Genomic DNA, 22,116 nt, shown 5'->3' with positions numbered 1-22,116 from the left:
ATATATATATATATATATATATATATATATATATATATATTTATATATATATATAATGTATGTATTTGTATATGTATGTTTGTCTTTGTCTGTGTCTGTATGTCACACACTTTGCAACATGATAAAAGATCATACTTCCAGACAAGTTGTAGGTCGTTTGTTGTGTTTAGCCCATCTTTACAATAAGCGATTGAACGCTTTTGTCAAGTGTAATATATAAACAATGGAATGCACATCTTGCTCCGTGTACACGACGAACAACAGAACACATATTGTGCCTTCTGTACACGATACATAAAAAAAATGGTCATGCCCTATGTGTGCAGTTAAGGTATAAAAAAAAATTACTCTTTTGCTTAAGATGGACCATAGACCAAAGGTTCGCAAAGATTGAACAAGCTTAAAGAACTATCTTGATTGCTCGAAAAAAAATGGCGGTTTGTGGGGAAGGGGGGTGAGAGCGGGGGAGGGGGTTCAAAGCATAGAGTTCTACAGCTCCAAACGGCCGTGTGCTTTTAGAGCGGTTCGTCAGTCATGAAACTTCTCAGAGACCACCACAACAGGTTCCTCTGCCCCACATTCAGAAAGTCTGTGCCTGTGATTTGCTTTTGTTTGGTGCTTCGACGAATTTCCATGAGAGAGAGAGAGAGAGAGAGAGAGAGAGAGAGAGAGAGAGAGAGAGAGAGTAAAACTCATCTCTTTATGAAAAACATTTATCACTAAAGTCAAATTTTTATTTCTCTCTATTTTTTTTTTATCCGCACTGAAATTCATATTTGCAGTATCCGAAGCGCAGACCAAATTCTCCCACCACCATTTTGTCTGCGAAAAAATGTCACGAATGAAATATTTTGGGGGAATATAAAATCTTCCTCTCTCTCATGCCGGCACTGGCAAAACGTTTGGCAAAGTCTTGTGCCATTCGTACGAGACAATTTATCGTTCGAAAAATTCCTTCGCTGGGATCCCTTTATATTACATCTTCCTTTATGGTCTCTAAAATGGGGAAGATAACAAATGGGTCTTTCCCACTGTACTGCTTCTGTGCTTAGTTTTTTTTTTTTTCTTTCTTTTGCCTCGTTAAAGCGTAGGTAGGAGTCGAACTTTATTGTTTCACACTGTCGAACACTTCTGGAAATATACATGTGTTAATTAGATTGTATGTCAGGTGGCGTTTCTTGTTTCTTTTAAAGGTAACATTTTTATATATATATATATATATATATATATATATATATATATATATATATATATATATATATATATATATATAAAATGTTAAGCCTTCGTGAGTGCATCACATGAATTAATATAAAATTCATGTGGATTCACACCCCGAAATCTCTCTCTCTCTCTCTCTCTCTCTCTCTCTCTCTGACAAACACACATGCACACATACATCGTATCCTTCATCTCTTTTTAGTTTCACTGACTCTTTCGGGACTTCCTCCGAGCTATTTTCCTCTATGCAACAGAGAGCTGAAACTGGGCTATGAAATATTTCAGCTAAAGGTTCATCCTCTCGTGGGGTCCACTTTCTGTATAAAAAGTTAAGCATCTCTCTCTCTCTCTCTCTCTCTCTCTCTCTCTCTCTCTCTCTCTCTCTCTCTCTCTCTCTCTCTGAAATTCAGGTCTGTAACATTGCAATGTTAAGAAAGGCAATGAGGGAAAAAGAAAGTATAGATAAAAAGAAAAGGAATTAAGATCTTGGCAATAAATACACTGAAGGAGAGAAAAATTTATAGGTAAATGATTCTTTCGGATATTAATATTAACATCGATACCTCTCTTTGCATCATTACAAAATTTATACAACCACGAGATTTTTGAGGAAAAAAAAAAGTATTTCCATCCACACTCTGCCATCATATTAACGCAGATGAGGACTGTCTCTCTCCAAAGAGGCTGATGTCTCTCTCCTTCTGCCCCCTCCCCCCAACCAAATACACACACACACACACACACACACACACACACACACACACACACACACACACACACACACACACACCATACACTTTTCAACCTCTTCCAATCTCATCTTTCCCCTTTGCCTCTCAAGGCTGCTTCAGAACGCTCTTCAAGTTCGGGTTTTGACGAAAGAACGGTTCGACAGTACATTAGCGATTTCCAATAATGAGGTGACGGAAGCTTTAGCTGTGAAATTACAAATACTTACTTAACGTACATTCGGGGTACACGCGCGCGTACACGCACCTCAGAACGGGGTCGTGACATACGCATGGAGCTACAAAATACAGAATACGCAAGAGAATACACAATGAAATACACACACGTAATTTCCTACACCAAGACCATAAGAATACACAACCAGGAGTTACACAAATACAAACACACACAATGAGGAAATACACTTAATGGCTCCCAAGTACACGCAGTAGAGAAACAACAGTATACTATAAACGTTAACATGTATAAATAAATAAATTAATAAATATATAAAAGGACATTCTGAGGACCCTGCAAAGCCACCAGTGCATACGGTCGCAAAAACGAGATAAGGTTACCCAAACCTTTCCAAACCTGAGCTCTGCCGTCCTTGCGTTATCTTAATTGAGATGAGCGCTTTGAACTTTAAAAAAAATCATCTTAGTACCATATCCTCATCCACCTCCCTCGATGGGATAATGAAGGCTGTTGTAATGTAATAGCAGAGAGAGAGAGAGAGAGAGAGAGAGAGAGAGAGAGAGAGAGAGAGAGAGAGAGAGAGAGAGTGTCCATCATCATTAAAGGCAGATTGAGAACGGCGTTATCGAACTTCCTTGGTTGATAGGGAAAATAGTGGTTTCAAAGTAAAGAGTATTCCAGGAACATGTCTCAAGGGGGGAGAGAATATGTGATGAGTGCCTTCATTCTGGTACGGTGTGAGGATTACCTCGTCGAGGACCTCCGCTTTTAAATGTGATTTGACGGTGTTATATTCATAGTGTTCTAATCACTCGAGTCTTTTATTTATCTCTCTCTCTCTCTCTCTCTCTCTCTCTCTCTCTCTCTCTCTCTCTCTCTCTCTCTCTCTCTGCTGACCAGGACGTATCAGCGAATTTTTGAATTTCACTGTACATAGGTTTTTTTCCCATGAATCCTCAGAGAGAGAGAGAGAGAGAGAGAGAGAGAGAGAGAGAGAGAGAGAGAGAGAGAGAGACTCCCTCTCTCTCTCTCTTTCTCTCTCTCTGTAGACCAGGATGTATCAGCGGACATTTGAATTTCACTGTACATGGGTTTCCCCCCCCCCACCGTCTCTCTCTTGTAAGAGAGAGAGAGAGAGAGAGAGAGAGAGAGAGAGAGACTAAGTACATTAACTAGTTCATTTTCAAATTTCTCAGTTTTCAAATCTTTAACATGACGGTGACACGAGAACAGCCACTGATCAGAGCCCTGTAGGTTATCTGTGTCACTTATCGCGATAACGAAGAGAATCGGGCCTAAGTGTGATGTACAAGGCACAAAATATAAGCTAATTAATTTCCCTTGTCTATGTAGGCCTATACGAGTGCGTGCAAATGTACGTAAGCTTATACGTATAGCTTACACGTATCGGTCTAGACCTTAGTTACACAGTAGTACTGTACCAGTACCTGGATTATTTAGTCTTAGTCATCGTGTTCATATCCCGCCCTTCCTCCTGAATATGCACCTCTTACCGACAAATCCTTCAGCTATAAACGTCATTTGTTTAAATATTCAGCTAAAATTAGAATGTTGAACTCGAGGCTTGCAGATTATGACGAAGGGGGAGGGAGGAGGAGGAAGACGAACGGGGGGAGGGGCTGCAGAAGCACAAAGCGGCTTTAAGCGTCATCTCTCCTAGGTATGGTCGTCATTACCAGACGTATACGCGCGTACTGGCGGCGCCTCCTACATGCGGTTTTTATGTGGGCGTGCGTATACGCGCGGTATAATACTCGCTACTAGCTCGTGTTGCTAAGGGGGAAATCCTGGCGTCCAGAACGTGACGCGGAGAATGTGAGACATACATACGAATGTTTATATTATTATTATTATTATTATTATTATTATTATTATTATTATTATTATTATTTTAATTCTTGTTGTTCCTGCAGCTTTTCCAACTATAATCACCTCTAAATAGCATCTGATGTTCATTCCAATAATATATTTTTTTTTTCTATCACAGGCATCCTATTCGATTGGGTGGTTTTTATCACAGGCATCCTATTCGACTGGGTGGTTTTTATAGTGTGGGATTCCGGGTTGCATCCTGCCTCCTTAGGAGTCCATCACTTTTCTCACTATATGCGCTGTTTCTAGTAGCACATTCTTCTGCATGAGTCCTGGAGCTACTTCGGCGTCTAGTTTTTCCAGATTCCTTTTCAGGGAACTTGGGATCGTGCCTACTGTTCCTATGAATATGGGTGCAATTTCCACTGGCATATCCCATATTCTTCTTATTTCGATTTTCAGGTCTTGATACTTATCAATTTTTTCTCTTTATTTCTCAAATACTCTGGTGTCCCATGGTATTGCCACATCTGTGAGTGATGCTTTCTTCTTGGTTTTGTTAATCAACGTCAAGTCTTGTCTATTGGCACGTATCACCTTATCTGTTCTGATACCACAGTCCCAGAGGATCTTTTCCTGATCGTTTTCTATCACTCCCTTAGGTTGGTGTTCGTACCACTTATTACTGCAAGCTAGCTGATGTGTTTTGCACAGGCTCATGTGGAGGGCTCTTGCTACTAAATCATGCCTCTTTTTGTACTGGTTCTGTGCAAGCGCCGGACATTCGCTTGATATGTGGTTTATGGTCTCGCCTTTCATATTGCACTTCCTGCATATGGGCGAGATGCTAATTCCATCTATTGTTCTTTGGACATATGGTACTTAGGGCCTGATCTTGTGCCGCTGTTAGCATTCATTCTGTTTCCTTCTTGAGTTCTCCCCTCTTTAGCCATTGTCATTTTTCATTGCTGGCCAATTCTTTAGTCTGTCTCATGTACTGTCCGTGCATTGGTCTGTTGTGCCATTCCTCTGTTCTGTTTTCATTCTCTTGTCTGTGTATATTTCTGGGTCTTCGATTATTATTATTATTATTGTTTCATGATGTTACTTTCTTTAATATTTTTTGTCATGTCAGTTATTGGTGATGCATATTCACATTTGTACGGACAATAGAGATTTGCTGGTAGCAGTCCATGTTTAAAAAAAAACGAAAAAGTTGCTAAACTTGATCATCTTTCCACTTGCTATGAGTGACGTCACAGGATTCAAGACATTCTGAACTGAGGAGAAAATCATTTCACCAAAGGCCAAGGAAGGAAGAAATCATACAAGGAAGCGAAAACATACAGACTGAGTGACACACACCAGACTGTGACTTTTATCTTGAGTTAATAATGTCATATACCTACGCCTGATCTTGGGGCGTAATATCGCTTCTTTTCCTGAGATATCGGCCAAAGACAGTAATTGATTTTCTCATATGATGCGTGTTTGATAGTATCACTGTTGTTATGCAAGGATTAAGTGATATATATATATATATATATATATATATATATATATATATATATATATATATATATATATATATATATATATAAATTTCTGACACACCACGGGATCGAACCCCGGCCTTTCGAGTGAGAGTCCAGGGCATTAGCAATTCGGACACAAAGGGCTAATGCCCTGGACACTCACTCGAAAGACCAGGGTTCGGTCCCACGGTGAGTCAGAAATTTATTTCTGTGAAACACGTTCCGATGCGTTCATTTCCATATACATATATATATATATATATATATATATATATATATATATATATATATATGTGTGTGTGTGTGTGTGTGAGTGTGTGTGTGTGTGTGTGTGTGTGTGTATCATCGGTGAAAATAAGCTAGAACCATCATAATTTCCTAAGGTTTCTTTGCAACCGGAGCAGGTTCGTTTTGTCTCCGAGGTTTATGTTAAAATTCACGGATTCGTTCCCCCGCCATAAAAGTTCAGGAAACCTGTAAGATATGAAATAAATGTGATCGAACTCATTTCCGATGTACGTCAGCGCCAAGCAATAACGTCTGGAGCAATATCGCCGCTATTGCTTGGATACACGCGAATCGACAGCAATGGTATAGCCCCGGGAGGTTGTAAATAAAGAAGTGTCATCAGAATTAACAAGAACTGAAAGAGAGAAAGGAGGTGAGGGGTGAGGGGTGTGTGTGTGTGTGTGTGTGTGTGTGTGTGTGTGTGTGTGTGTGTGTGTGTGTGTATTAACAAGAACTCTCAGGCAGACAGACGCAGAATTGTGCATGAGTTATATTTTTATTTATATTTACTGTTGGATTTTACTCTTCATACAGCTATTTGTATTGATAATTCCCTTTACGTACATGTATAAGAAAAAGTGAATAATGACGCTTGGGGCTCATATGGTATTTTAACAGAGCAACCAGGTTCGTTCTGTGTGTGTGTGTGTTTGTTTAGATCTGCTGGTGGTGGATTTTACTCTACATAACATTATTAATCTTGATAATTCCCCTTTACACGCATATAAGAACAATAAATAATGATGTGCGGGTCTCCTACATTATTTTAATTGTTCTCTCTCTCTCTCTCTCTCTCTCTCTCTCTCTCTCTCTCTCTCTCTCTCTCTCTCTCTCTCTCTCTCTCGGCGGCAAACGTTTAGAAGGACAGAGAGGAGAGTTTTATTCCTCTCCTTATGTCCGATATCGAATAGTTTCCACAAACTTCCATCTCAGGTGTAATTAACGGTGCGTCTGCATGAAGTTGCAAAAAATGCGAATATCCAACCTGTTTTGCCGGTCCAACGTCTCGAGGGCAGTTGGCAAGAGAGTAACAGAAAACTTGAAAAATGTATGACAAATAAATGTAGGTAAACACACAAACACTCTCTCTCTCTCTCTCTCTCTCTCTCTCTCTCTCTCTCTCTCTCTCTCTCTCTCTCTCGTATGTATTTTATGTATGAAACTTAATCCCACTGTCAACCAAAATGTGGAAATAAAGGAATTACTACTCTTATTATTCTCTCTCTCTCTCTCTCTCTCTCTCTCTCTCTCTCTCTCTCTCTCTCTCTCTCTCTCTCTCTCTCTCGTTTGTATTTTATGCAAGAAACGTAATACCCACTGTCACCGAAAATGTGGAAATAAAGGAATTATTATTCTCTCTCTCTCTCTCTCTCTCTCTCTCTCTCTCTCTCTCTCTCTCTCTCTCTCTCTCTCTCTCTCTCGTATGTATTTTATGTAAGAAACGTAATACCCACTGTCACCGAAAATGTGGAAATAGAAATTATTATTCTCTCTCTCTCTCTCTCTCTCTCTCTCTCTCTCTCTCTCTCTCTCTCTCGTATGTATTTTATGTAAGAAACGTAATACCCACTGTCACCGAAAATGTGGAAATAAAGGAATTACTCCTCTCTCTCTCTCTCTCTCTCTCTCTCTCTCGTATGTATTTTATGTAAGAAACGTAATACCCACTGTCACCGAAAATGTGGAAATAAAGGAATTATTACTCTCTCTCTCTCTCTCTCTCTCTCTCTCTCTCTCTCTCTCTCTCTCTCTCTCTCTCTCTCTCTTGTAGTGAAATTAATTTTATTTCATCCTTCACATTGCAGAAACATTTTCCACGTCACTGTATTATAGCAGTCAGTCCCTCGTCGAGTCCAGGGCATGGGTCCGTGACCCCGATTTGAACTTTTCTCGGACGATAAGATAGTAAGATAAAACATGGCCAACGAACACAGGTGACAGGTAACTGCATACGAGGGAGAGAAACTTCACAGGCTTCATCAACACTATAGCAAAAGGCTGTAATAGGCAGTGCTAGAAGCAGCAACCAATATAATAATAATAATAATAATAATAATAATAATAATAATAATAATAATAATAATAATAATAATAACAACTATGAGGAAAGAGGATATGGAGGCGCTGAAACAACTAGCTTCGACTTACATTTAAAAAGGTAATTGCTAAAGCAAAGACAAAATTCATGTCCTGTCAGACACATAAAGACCCCTTTATTTTTATGCACGTTATTACACACTAGTTGAGGAAAGGCCTGCCATTACACTTTGCTGACTTGAAAAGAAGAATGTTACAGACACAAATGTATTTAGCATACTTAATTCCCGTTCATACATACTGTAGAGTATTCAATATTAAACACATACATACATAATACATATATGTATATGTGTGTGTATACATACATACATACATGTGCTACGGGCAGACGCGCTAAGAAGATTACGGAATAGAGTTTAAGATAAAATAGATGAGGTTAACAGGAAATCCCAATGGTTAGGACCTTCGCCACTTGGTATTTCCTGTACATCATAAAAACTTGCATGCAACCAACTATATGGGGAAAGATTCCCAATACCTACTTTGGTCTCTCTCTCTCTCTCTCTCTCTCTCTCTCTCTCTCTCTCTCTCTCTCTCTCTCTCTCTCTCTCTCTCTCTCTCCTGGAGACAGTTGCAGGTCAGCAGGCCACACATACCTGAGTTTTCACTGAGAAATCTGAAGACATTAAAACAATCGCTTATGAGAAGTTGTTTTAATCACAACCACAGACAGAAACAATTACAACAGCGCAAGACGAAGCCATCAACGAGAACTAGGACACAACAAATACGATAAAGCAGTAATGTTAATCACCGTGCTCGTGCAGCCATTATTGTTATTGTCGTAAAACCTTAATAACCTGAGGCTAAATGGCTCTAACATGGGTCTTGCAACAGAAAGGCCCAATTGCCATATTACTAAGAGTAAAAAATGAAAACAAATAGTCCCTGGCGCTTCTCTGAGCCTAAAGAGTTCGTTGTTATTAAACGAGATTCTTGGTGGATGGGTTGCAGAAGTTTTAGGAGCGAGTTTAAGAAAAGCAAACAACTTTTGTAGCATTTGGCAAAGAAATTCAGCAATTCCTTAGTTTACACGAATTACTGATTGTAAAAAAAATCACCGTTAAGTAGGAGATTGGAACCACCTTTTTTCTGCGGTGTTAGGCTTCATTTTTCTGTTCTACCTTCTATTTTCCCCAGCGTCCCCCAGGCCTGGACTACTTAAAGGCGATACACTGGGCGTCTCATAAGCTTTCCGTAACAGTTTGACCTCAAGCATCCCAGTCACTACGCCACCTATCGTATGCTCTCTAAACTTTATCCATTGCTGTGGTTTTGGACAATTACAACAGCATAACATTCGTAGAATGTGGCTCCTTTAACAGAATATACTCTCTCTCTCTCTCTCTCTCTCTCTCTCTCTCTCTCTCTCTCTCTCTCTCTCTCTCTCAGATGTGCACGCGCGCAAAGAGCATTCCAGTCCGATAGGGATATGCAGCCTTTAAATAGATCAGTAATCGAGATATATCAATCATCAATTCTCTCTCTCTCTCTCTCTCTCTCTCTCTCTCTCTCAGGAGCATCTAAGAACCATTTTCTACAACCAGGATTCTTCGCTCTGTCCATCCTTTGCCGAAAGCCAATCCATTTCCGATTTGAATATTGATGCTCATGCTATCAAATTCGCCGCGTAATTCTCCTCTAATCAAGAGGATGGAATTCTGTTGAGTGAAAATAGACCAAAAAGGATTTCGTTTCCATTACTCCCTCGAAATCTCTCTCTCTCTCTCTCTCTCTCTCTCTCTCTCTCTCTCTCTCTCTCTCTCTCTCTCTCTCTCTCTCTCTCTCTCTGCCTATAAGAAGAATGAAATTTGTGAATCTACGCCATTTTAGTCAGCTTGTCGTAGCAAATATTAAAGGCCATCGGAAAAATTTATACGTTCATATATTTGAATATATTGTTTCTTACCCATAACCTACCCTAATGTCATATTCTCTCTCTCTCTCTCTCTCTCTCTCTCTCTCTCTCTCTCTCTCTCTCTCTCTCTCTCTCTCTCTCTCTCTCTAGTAAGGACAGGAACATTTAAGATCAGGGACACTACAAAGTTCATCTCTTCGTCATTTGCCGTATTTTATCGTCATGTGTGTGTTCCGTTCTGTTTACATTTTATCAATTTCACAATTAACTTACGTCTTTCCGTTACCTATAGCGAGTCAACATACCAGGTGATAAAGTACCCCTCATATATACTGTACATATACATATATTCCAAACCCTCAATTCCATAATCACCAAATAAGTGCCTTTGACTGGAAAAAAAAATGTCTGCTTTGATCCACTGTTTTGTTTTATTCTTAATGTGTACAAATTTAAGTCTCAAACCACTGCTAATAAGTTCTTTCTTTTTTCTCTCTTCCGTCTCTCCTAGGACTGGACTCAAATATAAACAGCCATCCGACGTACGTACTCCATTATTCAAGTCTGTTTGTTTATTTTGTTTTCATCTTACAATACTTCGCTTTGTTTATTTGTTTTCATTTTACAATACTTAACTTTGTTTATTTTATTCCATTTTTCAATACTTTATTTTATTCCACTTTACAATACTTGAGTTTGTTTATTTTATTCCATTTTACAATACTTAACTTTGTTTATTTGTTTTCATCTTACTTTGTTTTCATTTTACAATACTTTGTTTATTTTATTCCATTTTACAATAATGTCAGAAGTCATGCACAGTCAACTACTGATTGCTCAATAATAATAATAATAATAATAATAATAATAATAATAATAATAATTGTGCAATAAAAATCCCCACTATTATAATAAACTCTATTACAGTCCTTTACATAGTATATAATACAATTTACTATTTAATTGTGGGTTTTTATTACACAACTACTTTTCACGAGATTTTGTTAATAATAATAATAATAATATAATAATAATAATAATAATAATATAGGATATGTCATAATGCTGCTGTTTTGAGGAACAGCAACAATATGTGTTGTTAACGTTTTTGGCATTAGTAATTATGGGGACAATTAATAATAATAATAATAATAATAATAATAATAATAATAATAATAATAATACTAAAAGTAATAATAATTCTTGCCAAGATCGTCGCAACAAAGCATAGGGGACATCAGTTATGAGTCATGGACTGAAAAATGTAATTTAGTAGTTTCGCCAATGGCGTGAACTGTAAATCCTGTGGTTTAAATAATATCTCTCTCTCTCTCTCTCTCTCTCTCTCTCTCTCTCTCTCTCTCTCTCTCTCTCTCTCTCTCTCTCTCTCTCTTTTGGTAGTCTGCCATCTCGTTACCCTATATTCTCTCTCTCTCTCTTCGTAGTCTGCAATCTCGTTACCCCATATTCTCTCTCTCTCTCTCTCTCTCTCTCTCTCTCTCTCTCTCTCTCTCTTCGTAGTCTGCAATCTCGTTACCCTATATTCTCTCTCTCTCTCTCTCTCTCTCTCTCTTCGCAGTCTGCCGTCGCGTTACCCTATATTCTCTCTCTCTCTCCTATTAATCTCTTCGTATTCTCCCATCTCGTTAACCTCTCTCTCTCTCTCTCTCTCTCTCTCTCTCTCTCTCTCTCTCTCTCTCTCTCTCTCTCTCTCTCTCTTCTCAATTTGAGAGAGAAAAGAGTTCCATCCACCGTTATTTATGTGTGCAATCACCGTAATTCTTCCCCCACCAGCTTCACCATCTCTCACATCTCTCCTTTATCTCACTTTTCCCCTCTTATTATTAATCATCCGAGAACCATTTTCCCCTCACGTCGTCTTTATCTCCATAATTTCGCCTACTCCCATCTCGTCTACCTTCCCTTGAGAGAGAGAGAGAGAGAGAGAGAGAGAGAGAGAATTACAAGCAAGCTATCGATGCATGTTCATCCCGATGGACATAGCCTACAATATTCTTCGTATATTTTGTCGCCCAAGGACTGGTATTTTCCCCTGTTCCTTCGTGTTTATTTTTTTTACTGTCCTCTGTTTCATGTTTGCTTTTGGTTTGTGCAATGTTTTTCTTTCCTCCGTCAACCTTTCCCTTCCCCTACAGACCGTAAAATCTTATGAGTTATCATATCCGTTTCTAGACGTATTCTGTATATGAAAAATTCCTTGCTGTAATTTCTTTTTAACATTCACCATGAGAAATAATAATGAGGAAAATTGAAAATTATTCGTTAATTGCCGTAAAATGTACATTATATAGTGCGTTTGTCAACAGTTTTTGCCCTTACGTTTACTCTATTTACTTATGATATTTTTTAGTTCAATCACGTGCGGTTTTCTCTTGCTAATTTATAACAAACATTCCTTTATTTCATAAGGTGACTTAATAAGAAATGAGTTATAATTCATTGTGCGTGGCATGCAAATGAAGGCGCAATCATCATCATCACCATCATCATAATTTTTTTGTATTTATGTCGTTTTGGGGGGCGGGGGCCGGCTGATGTTCCTCTAGAGCAATCTGCCAGCCCTCATCGCTCGCCTCCTCCTGATCTTATCTTGAAACAAGAGTTTTCCATTTGAACCTTTCTCCATCTCATTTCTATCCCCCCCTTTCTCCCCCTCCCCATTACTCCCTTGAAAGCGTGAATAATTAATCTCGTGTCTTAGGATCTTTCCCATAATCCCCTCCCTTCACTCTCCCTCCCAGCAAACTCAAGAGGCAATACTGTTCTGTCTGGAATGAAGGAAATCTAGATTTTTGAAGAAGGTTGGCATTGCAGGGCTTCCAGTACGGACGTCCAGCCTTTGCCGATGGGGGTGCAGAATTGGGGGTTCTGTCTCCCATCTCTTCGCCAAAGTTTCTCTCTCTCTCTCTCTCTCTCTCTCTCTCTCTCTCTCTCTCTCTCTCTCTCTCTCTCTCCACCTAGATTACTTCCCAGATCAAAAGCTTACTCTCTTTTAATGCAATTAGACGCTCAACCGATATGCTTGTTAAGTAATGCGTCTTAAAACCACAAACATTACGTCTCAGAAGGCTTTCTTCTTTTACGTCTCCATGGGTTGCATTTTGACAGATCAGCGAACAGTCGTATCTGTTTTTCTCTCTCCTCTCATTCTCTCCCTCAACCCGATCTAAGACCCACAACAGTCGTCTAACAGCTAGGTGCACAATTCAGCGTTCAGATCAACAGAGGTGCGTTTGATTTTAGGAATGTTCCCTTCTGTTCCTGATCGTTCGGTTCGAGAGTCGAACACGGGTTGTCTAGCTGTGAGCTAGACGAGGCCAAAGAGAGAGAGAGAGAGAGAGAGAGAGAGAGAGAGAGAGAGAGAGAGAGAGAGAGAGAGAGAGAGAGAGAAATATGTATCCTGGAAACCGAGATAAGAATAAACCCAAAGAAAGCTTCCGGAATCTCCATATATAAGCAACCACGCCCCGACTGCATCACAATGCCTTTGCAGAGAGAGCTCCTGCTGCAGGAAAATCTCCACGAAATGAATTCACTTTGGCTCATCCCACATTATGAGGAAAGATATACGCCCTCCTTCCACCCGGGGACTCCCTCCCCGTTAATTCAGTTTCAGAAAATAAAGGGAAAAAAAGAGAGGATAAGCTGGTATTAAGTTAGCCAAAGTTCGACGAGATTGAATGAGTTAAGATTTGTGTTTAGCCGTGTGCGGAACCAGGTAGAAATATCAGACGGGGGAAAACGGGGAACAGCGTAGAAGTTGAACGAGAGGAATCGAAAAAATAGCTACTCGGCCCAATGAGTTTCAGCTGAGAAATCGAACAGGAGGAGGAGGAGGAGGAGTAGGAGGAGGAGGGGAAGACGCAAGGAAAAAATGTCTGTGGTCCTCGGAATTAGGGAAGGACACTGTGGTTGCTTTCCGAATCCCAGCAGACCTTTAATTGTGAAGTATTACCCTTGTGAATTCAGTTCAGAGAGAGAGAGAGAGAGAGAGAGAGAGAGAGAGAGAGAGAGAATTTATAGGAGCATCAGAAAGAATGAGATTCTGAAAGTCTCCTTCCTCCTCTTCTTCTTCTGCAACACCAGCAGAAGTCTAACCCTTCCCCCCCCCCAACTCCCCTAAAACCCGTCTCCTGCTTTTAGAAACTAAACTTAGTTAAGGAGAACCTCATCATAAGTTTTTGGCGGTGGGGGAGGGGGTAGGGGATAAGAGGGGGAAGGGGAGTTATGGAGGGAGGCCCTAGTGATATCGGTGAAGGAGGACCTGGTCGTTTTGAAGAATTCCAGTTGAGAAACTTCCGGCGCGAATATATGCGGCCTCCCCTCCCCCTCCCGAAAAAAAGAACCCATAAGCTCTCCCCTCTCTTAGAACCCGAAGTTATGGAATCGAAATTAGAGGGTGACGGTACCAGGGGTGCAGGGAGGAAGGGGGAAGAGGGGGGGTTGTGCAAGATGGGACCTGGTAGTAAGAACGGAAATGAGAAAATGACAAAGAAGTGATGATCGTTATCTTTTTGAGATCATTAAGCCCATGTGCAAGTATAAAAGTCAGTGAATAATAATATAATTTCACTTAACATGAAGTTCTATAACTGTTACTGTTAAGTATGGCGCAAACAGCAGGTAATCTCTGCCACGAAATAGAAGAATCCAAAACGGATGGCAACTGAATGTTTCTATACAATCTTAAAACCATCAATTAAAATCATTCAAGGCTTAGGTCCTAAGCACTGAAAAAATCAAATCATTCAAACAAGTCAGAATTCAAGGTTAAACACAATGGTAAAGAAAAACAGAGGAAGCTGAAATTGGAAGTTGCATCCAGCGCAAAAATTTCGCAGAACAAATCGTAATGCGCTTGAACTCAAAGAACTTCATTAACAAAGTAGAGTAACTGACATGAGACAAAGGCGCAGCGAAAAGATGCAACATCACTAATGTGAAAACAATGTCAGAGAGAGATCAGAAAGAGCAAAAGAAGTCATTAGAAGCTCTCTCTCTCTCTCTCTCTCTCTCTCTCTCTCTCTCTCTCTCTCTCTCTCTCTCTCTCTCTCTCTCTCTCTCTCTCTGCGTCCTTTGACCAACTGCAAGAGCCGTGCTTTATGAGAGGAAAAACGGGAATAAAATTCTTTTGCAAGAACGTCAGCAACAATTACTACTTAAAGTGCCAAACTTTGCAGGAAGGAGCCAACAAGGGAGGACGGGGAACAAAGAATTTGGAAAGGCCATAATGGGCCAAAGGGTCCTTTGGTTTTCGAGAGAGGCATTTTTCCTTTTCCAATTTTTTCCCTTTTGGATTTCTTCCATTTTTTTCTCTCTTGAGGGGTGGGGGTGGAGGAATAACCTCATGATGTTTACCATGCACTAAGTTTTAGCGTTCTTAATTGTCAATCTTCTTAATTATAGTTTTAGCCCTTTTTGTTGTTAATCTTACTCCATAAAAATGAGAGAGAGAGAGTTAGTTTTAGCGTTCATAATTATCATTCTTCTTAATTATAGTTTCAGCCCTTTTGTAGTTAATCTTATTCTACAAAAATGAGAGAGAGAGAGAGAGAGAGAGAGAGAGAGAGAGAGAGAGAGAGAGAGAGAGAGAGAGAGAGAGAATTAATGTCAGTCAGAAGTGAAGAATGAGAAATCCTTCACGGTCTTAAATCATCCTCTAACCACAGACGCTTTTGTTCCCGTATTAATTGACTGGATAAGATTGTCTGGCGTCATAAGTACTTGCTCAGAGGAAGTGCCACCCGGAGAACAAGAAAGAGCCCTTACGCCCTACGTGGGAAAGATGGCGGAAGGACTCCCTCCCCTGGGAATGGAACCAGGGCGTTGGGGTGGGGGCGGGGGGAGTCGTTGTTAAGGAGGACAGGATGACAAGCAGGTGAAGGCATACAAGGGTCCCGTATTAAGAGATGCCATCAATCCTGTCTTGGTTACCGCTCCCCTTCCGAGGGAGCTTAAGGCATTTGCAGCCGAGGAAACACGAAGGGAGCCTTCTAATCCCCCTTTTCCCGCACTACTAACAACCCCCTCCCCCCCAAGCGGTGGTGCGGGGAACTAAGCTCTGTTATTTGGCTGTAATGGTAACAGACGGGTATTAAGGAACCCCAAGACGGGGAATGTTAAATGTTAGCAAAATGAGAGGTGCGACGCCAAGTTAGTTTAGACCCTTTTGGATCTCATACAGATGACATTCTCTCTCTCTCTCTCTCTCTCTCTCTCTCTCTCTCTCTCTCTCTCTCTCTCGTTTTCGATCCAGGGTTGACCTAAGCAGTGTGACTTGTGCACCTGGTTTAATTATCGAGTGAAAAACAAACGAATTGGAATGATGATAAGTGTAAACGATTGTACATCATTAAGAAAGAAAGGACTCTCTCTCTCTCTCTCTCTCTCTCTCTCTCTCTCTCTCTCTCTCTCTCTCTCTCTCAGTAAAGTAGCGAAAATTATCCGATTTATGACACATCTTCATTAGCTATAGTATAGGTTGTAATAGCCACGGTCTGCCAGTATCTCCAAGTATCACATTCCACTCGAAATCGATCCCGTAGGGACAAACAAAAGACTGGCGAGGTGTTTGGACTATCAGCGCGCCTGTGTCACGCCCTCAAGTAGCCTGTTATAGGCGTCACTCATCCGCCCACCCACGTCAAACCCTCTGTCGGTCAATCTGTGAAGGGGTCATGTGAGAAGAGATTGCTAAGGACGCAATTCGTTTTAAAGCCTCTTGGCCTAGAACTGAGAGAGAGAGAGAGAGAGAGAGAGAGAGAGAGAGAGAGAGAGAGAGAGAGAGAGAGAGAGAGAGAGAGAGAGAAATTCCTAAAAATGGAAGGGGGGCAATTTTGTCGACCAAAGTTATTAATAATTAATTTTGGGAAAAGTATTAATCAGCACTTACCGAAAACATCCAGAGAGAGAGAGAGAGAGAGAGAGAGAGACTCCTAAAAATGGAAGGAGGGCAATTTTGTCGACCAAAGTCATTAATAATTAATTTTTGGAAAATTTTGGGAAAAGTATTAATCAACACTTACCGTAAACACAAACAGAGAGAGAGAGAGAGAGAGAGAGAGAGAGAGAGAGAGAGAGAGAGAGAGAGAGAGAGAGAGAGAGAGAGAGAGAGAGAATGATAACTCTTAAATTTGATGTAAGTTACCAAAAAGGATAGGAGGCGATTTTGTTGACCAAAGTTAAGAATTAATTGGAAAGATCTTCTGAAAAAGGAATAATCAATGCTTACCGAAGACACGTAATGCTCTGGTAATTTATATGAGAGAGAGAGAGAGAGAGAGAGAGAGAGAGAGAGAGAGAGAGAGAGAGAGAGAGCTCTTAAAAAGAGGAGGGGACAATTTTGTCGACCAAAGTCATTAATAATTAATTTTGGAAAAATTTTGGGAAAAGTATTAATCAACACTTACCGAAAACAGAGAGAGAGAGAGAGAGAGAGAGAGAGAGAGAGAGAGAGAGAGAGAGAGAGAGAGAGAGAGGATGATAACTCTTAAATTTGATGTAAATTATCAAAAAGGATAGGAGGCGATTCTGTCGACCATAGTTAAGAATTAATTGGGAAGACCTTCTGAAAAAGGAATAATCAATGCTTACCGAAGACACGTAATGCTCTGGTGATTTATATGAGAGAGAGAGAGAGAGAGAGAGAGAGAGAGAGAGAGAGAGAGAGAGAGAGAGAGAGAGAGAATGGAAAAATCACGCCCGGAGTCCGAGCGAAAAGAGGCACATAACGATGAAACTGATTTTAACGGTCAAGACTTACAACTTCAACTTCGATCTCCCCAGATCCCGTCAATTAAACTTTCAGCGGCTTCAGTTTTGCCATTTTCAAGGATTCTTTTCCTTCCCTTGGCAAGAAGGCCTTCCCCTTTTTTTTTTATATTATTTTCCACGGAAACCGATATATATCTGCGGTAAAAATTGTGGTTCTTCTTTTTATTTTCCTGAACTAAAAGGATAAACTTTCCTCTCTCGCTCGTTGCCTGAGGTATATCCTTAAGTTCGATGGTGATTTAGTACTGTAACTTCCCAATCTAGGAAAATAAGAAAAAGGGGAGCGGGCAGTATCTTGACTAAACTTTAAAACTACATTTTTAAGTTTATTTAGGGAGAGACTGCCTCTCCAATTACAAAAGAAAAAAAAAAAAACTGCTACTCGCTGACATAGGAAATAGATGGCGAAGTTTCTGAATATAATCAACAAAATCACAATATTCATAAACCGGCTGTGTTTAATTTGCGAAAGTTTGCCGAGAGAACACCCTGGCAGAGGACGCTAATTAAATTTCTTTTTATTTAACTCCCTCTGTCCCGCTGTGGAGTAGCATCAACACCGAAATCATATCGGCCCACCCCAACCCCTTTGCCGCAAAGTCAGACCGCGTTCAGGTAAAGGCTGACTCACATTATACTATCACGTCACCGACACATCACGTCACGTCACCGTCCCATCAGCCGTGCCTTGCATTCACACTACCCATCACGGTCCCGTTCAGTTCTTGCCCAACCTCAGCGATTCACAGATTTTAGCGGTAAGAAACTTGCTTAAGCACCGTCACGTCACGTCACGTCACGTCAAAATAATCTTTCCAAGAAAACGCGACGTGATGTGACGGTGGACGCCGTGTTTGATGGTGACGTGACGTGATGGTGTGAACTGGTCCATTTGAATACATGTAAGAAATTCTCACGTACTTTGGCGTGACGTGATGTGTCGATGACGTGATGTTATAATGTGAATCAGCCTTACATCGGAAGGATTCGATTGCTGCCAAAATACGCAGGTCGCAATCAAGGAGCCTTTGTTCGGTGGCAGTTTGTGGGCGATAAGAGTCGTGGAGGAAGCGCAGGTTCGAATATCCGCAGGGAATAAGAATTTCTCTGTTCGTGTTACTAAGAATTTCTTTATCGTTCCCCTTTGGATTATCAAGAAATAGAGAAGTTCAGATGTTACTGTGTCTATTTCAGTGGACTCCACAATAATGGCGTATATTAGAAATGGTCATTTCTCTCTCTCTCTCTCTCTCTCTCTCTCTCTCTCTCTCTCTCTCTCCCTTCCGCGCAAGTAGCACCAAGTGGCAGTGCTTTCCACCACCTAGTATCAGAAGCCACATCATAAACCATTACCGAATTAGGCCACACAAGCAGGAACTCCAAAGGCCACTTTAAACCAAATTCTGTTCTCTCTTCTGATCTTCCTCAGTGACATTCCCTTTTTATTCCCTCGGGTCACCCTTCATCCTTATTCATCTTTTCCTTTCAAGATTTTTTTTTCGTCTTCTATCTCTCTCTCATTCTGTGGAATGTTGTGTGGTCCTTCCCCCTTCTTTAACTTCCAGGATAACCTCCATTATACCAAAGGACGCCTCCTGTTATGTATGGAAGGAAGAGAGAGAGAGAGAGAGAGAGAGAGAGAGAGAGAGAGAGAGAGAGAGAGAGAGAGAGGCCTCCGGGGAATGGAAAACGCGATAAAAATAATCTTTCCGGGTCACAAAAAACCCTTCCGCCCGATTTCCCCCTATACAAGGGAACGTACTTCACATGAGATATTCTTTCCGACGACACACACATACTGTACATACACAACACTCCTTCCGAGGAGCTGATAAGGATATGTGAGAGAGAGAGAGAGAGAGAGAGAGAGAGAGAGAGAGAGAGAGAGAGAGAGAGAGAGAGAGAGAGAGCTCTTGGCTGTGACCCACAGTAGGTGACTAAAAACAACAAATACACTGCTTAGGTCATGGCACATGTTATATCCTTTGTCATATATTTACCAGGAACGTGCCTACAGTGTCCCTCCTTCTTCCCGGAATCGAACGCAGCGATAGAGAGAGAGAGAGAGAGAGAGAGAGAGAGAGAGAGAGAGAGTCTTCAGGAGCAAAGGAAGCGAAGAGGATAGAGGAATTAGGCCTTGAGAATCCTTTCGACAAATATGCCGTCGCTTTTAGGGACCAAACGTCCCTAAATTACACGAATAAACATTCGCCACCTCAGTGTTCGATGTGGGGATGCGCCACACACACACACACACACACACACACACATGCTGAGGAAGGCTGTAACTAAACGGGGAAATACGAGACACTAATGGAGGATAAATTTCATTTTCTGTCACATTCTGTCTTTTTAACATTTTCATTTTCCTCTTTTGCCTTTTACACATTATCATTTTCCTCTTCTGCCTTTTAAACATTATCATTTTCCTCTTCTGTCTTTTAGACATTGTCATGTTCCTCTTCTGTCTTTTAAACATTGTCATGTTCCTCTTCTGCCTTTTAAACATTGTCATTTTCCTCTTCTGCCTTTTAAACATCATTTTCCTCTTCTGCCTTTTGAACATTATCATTTTCTTCTTCTGCCTTTTAAACATTATCATTTTCCTCCTCTCCCTTCTAAACATTACCATTTTCCTCTTCTGCCTTTTAAACATGATCATTTTCCTCTTCTGCCTTTTAAACATTATCATTTTCCTCTTCTGCCTTTTAAACATTATCAATTTCCTCTTCTGCCTTTTATAGAATATCATTTTCTTCTTGCATAACACGCTGTATATTGTTAATCTACTAAATATGTATCAGTTCCCCATCCTTACCTATATCTCTCAACATACCTGTATCTCTCAACAGAATCTATTTGCTGAGCTTGAAAGCAAAATTGTTATTGCTTTAATGAAAGAAAAAATATTTTTTAGACATCAAAGGACTTCGGAAAGAGAAGTAAGCGGGAGGTTCCGGCATTAGAATTTCAATCTAGGAAAGGAAGAGCTGAAAACATTACTGACGCCATATTACCGTACCTCACTCTGACTGTAGTTTGTAACATTTACATATTCAGTCCAGTTCATTTAAAACGCAAAAAGAAATAATTAGTCTATGAGGACGGGACTACGTTTAAGATAAACTCCCACTCAGCCGTAAGGAAGATCTAATTATCAGAAAGAAAAAGGAACGTTAGCACCTCACACACTAACAGAGAGAGAGAGAGAGAGAGAGAGAGAGAGAGAGAGAGGAGTAGTTTATCTGTGTAATTGTATACCTTTCTACCCCACCCTACAAAAAATTATCTTTTAACCTACCCAGTTCCGGCGACGAAAAATGTGAGGAAACTGACTTTTTTTTTTTATCTACTTAATTCAAGAATTTATTGTTAACGACCAACTTCTTTGAAAGGAGGGAAGGGGAATACTGGACGAAGAATTTTTCAGTAAATTATATCATCTTGGATTTTAGTTAACATTTCCACTTGCTTCATTGCTACATATGTTTAACGTTACTGTATTATATATATATATATATATATATATATATATATATATATATATATATATATATATATATATATATATATATATATATATATATATATAACGAAATATGCATATCAATGAACAAGGTATATAATAAACAGGATACAATTATTATCAGAAAACTCCCAACGTGGAGAAGAATTAACGGAAACGCAGAAAGCGCTCTTTGTTGGAAATGTCATGGTTAATACGACCTCGCCAGTGTTTTATACGTAGGTACAGAACTGTATTGCTTGTTGTGGGAAACTCGTCCCTCCTGTCTGGTTAAAAACATGATTAAAACGTTTTTGTAACTTTAAAATATTTAGACATGTTTCTTCTCGTTCGGTTGCTTGGGTCCATTTTAAATGGTGTTGCAATGAATGTGGAAGCGTTGCCTGATCATGAATACACACATACACACACACACATACACACACACACACACACACACACACACACACACACACAGGAAAAATATCTAATAATGACGGTCGATTCTGATGGAAGGCCGATTACTGCGTCTCTCTCTCTCTCTCTCTCTCTCTCTCTCTCTCTCTCTCTCTCTCTCTCTCTCTCTCTCTCTCTCTCTCAGGAAAAATATTTAATAATGACGGTTCATTCTAGCGGAAGGCCGAGCACTACATCTCTCTCTCTCTCTCTCTCTCTCTCTCTCTCTCTCTCTCTCTCTCTCTCTCTCTCTAACACACATTCCTCATCTATGACCAACAACATTCGACTAACACCCACATACATACCTCCCTGTTTGGGTCATGAGAGGCCCCCGGGACGTTAAGGAAACTTGTTCATCCCTCGTTCCAGGAAAAAAAAAATCCTCACTGTCAAACTAAGACCCAGAGAAAGGAACTTTTTTTTTTTAACATAAAAACATCATGCAGTTCTTTTTCCCCTCAGGCGGCAATAACGCACACAAAGTAGTTGATGCTTCTTTGAAAGATCAATGCATTCCTTCACTTCAAATGGAAATATATTTAACACGTCAATCATCTGCACCTTTGTCCAATACTGTGATGACTCCTTTTAAAAGG

General features: G+C 40.2%; 1 protein-coding gene across 3 annotated transcripts in view; it reads left to right on the top strand.

The window, feature by feature from the left end:
- The window catches only part of msi (musashi), a 294,988-nt gene that overhangs the window by 200,869 nt on the left and 72,003 nt on the right, over positions 1-22,116 (top strand). The window contains exon 2 of one of the 3 annotated variants that reach the window (XM_067111613.1): positions 10,274-10,304. The exons of the other annotated variants lie outside the window; for them this stretch is intronic. The gene's annotated coding sequence lies outside the window, so the exon portion shown is untranslated. The remainder of the gene's footprint in view (positions 1-10,273; positions 10,305-22,116) is intronic. 3 annotated transcript variants of the gene reach the window in all.

Source organism: Macrobrachium rosenbergii, chromosome 11 (genome assembly GCF_040412425.1).
Source record: "Macrobrachium rosenbergii isolate ZJJX-2024 chromosome 11, ASM4041242v1, whole genome shotgun sequence".
NCBI lineage: Eukaryota > Metazoa > Arthropoda > Malacostraca > Decapoda > Palaemonidae > Macrobrachium > Macrobrachium rosenbergii.
Note: the sequence above shows the minus strand (reverse complement) of the source record. Positions and strands in the feature narration are given on the sequence as shown.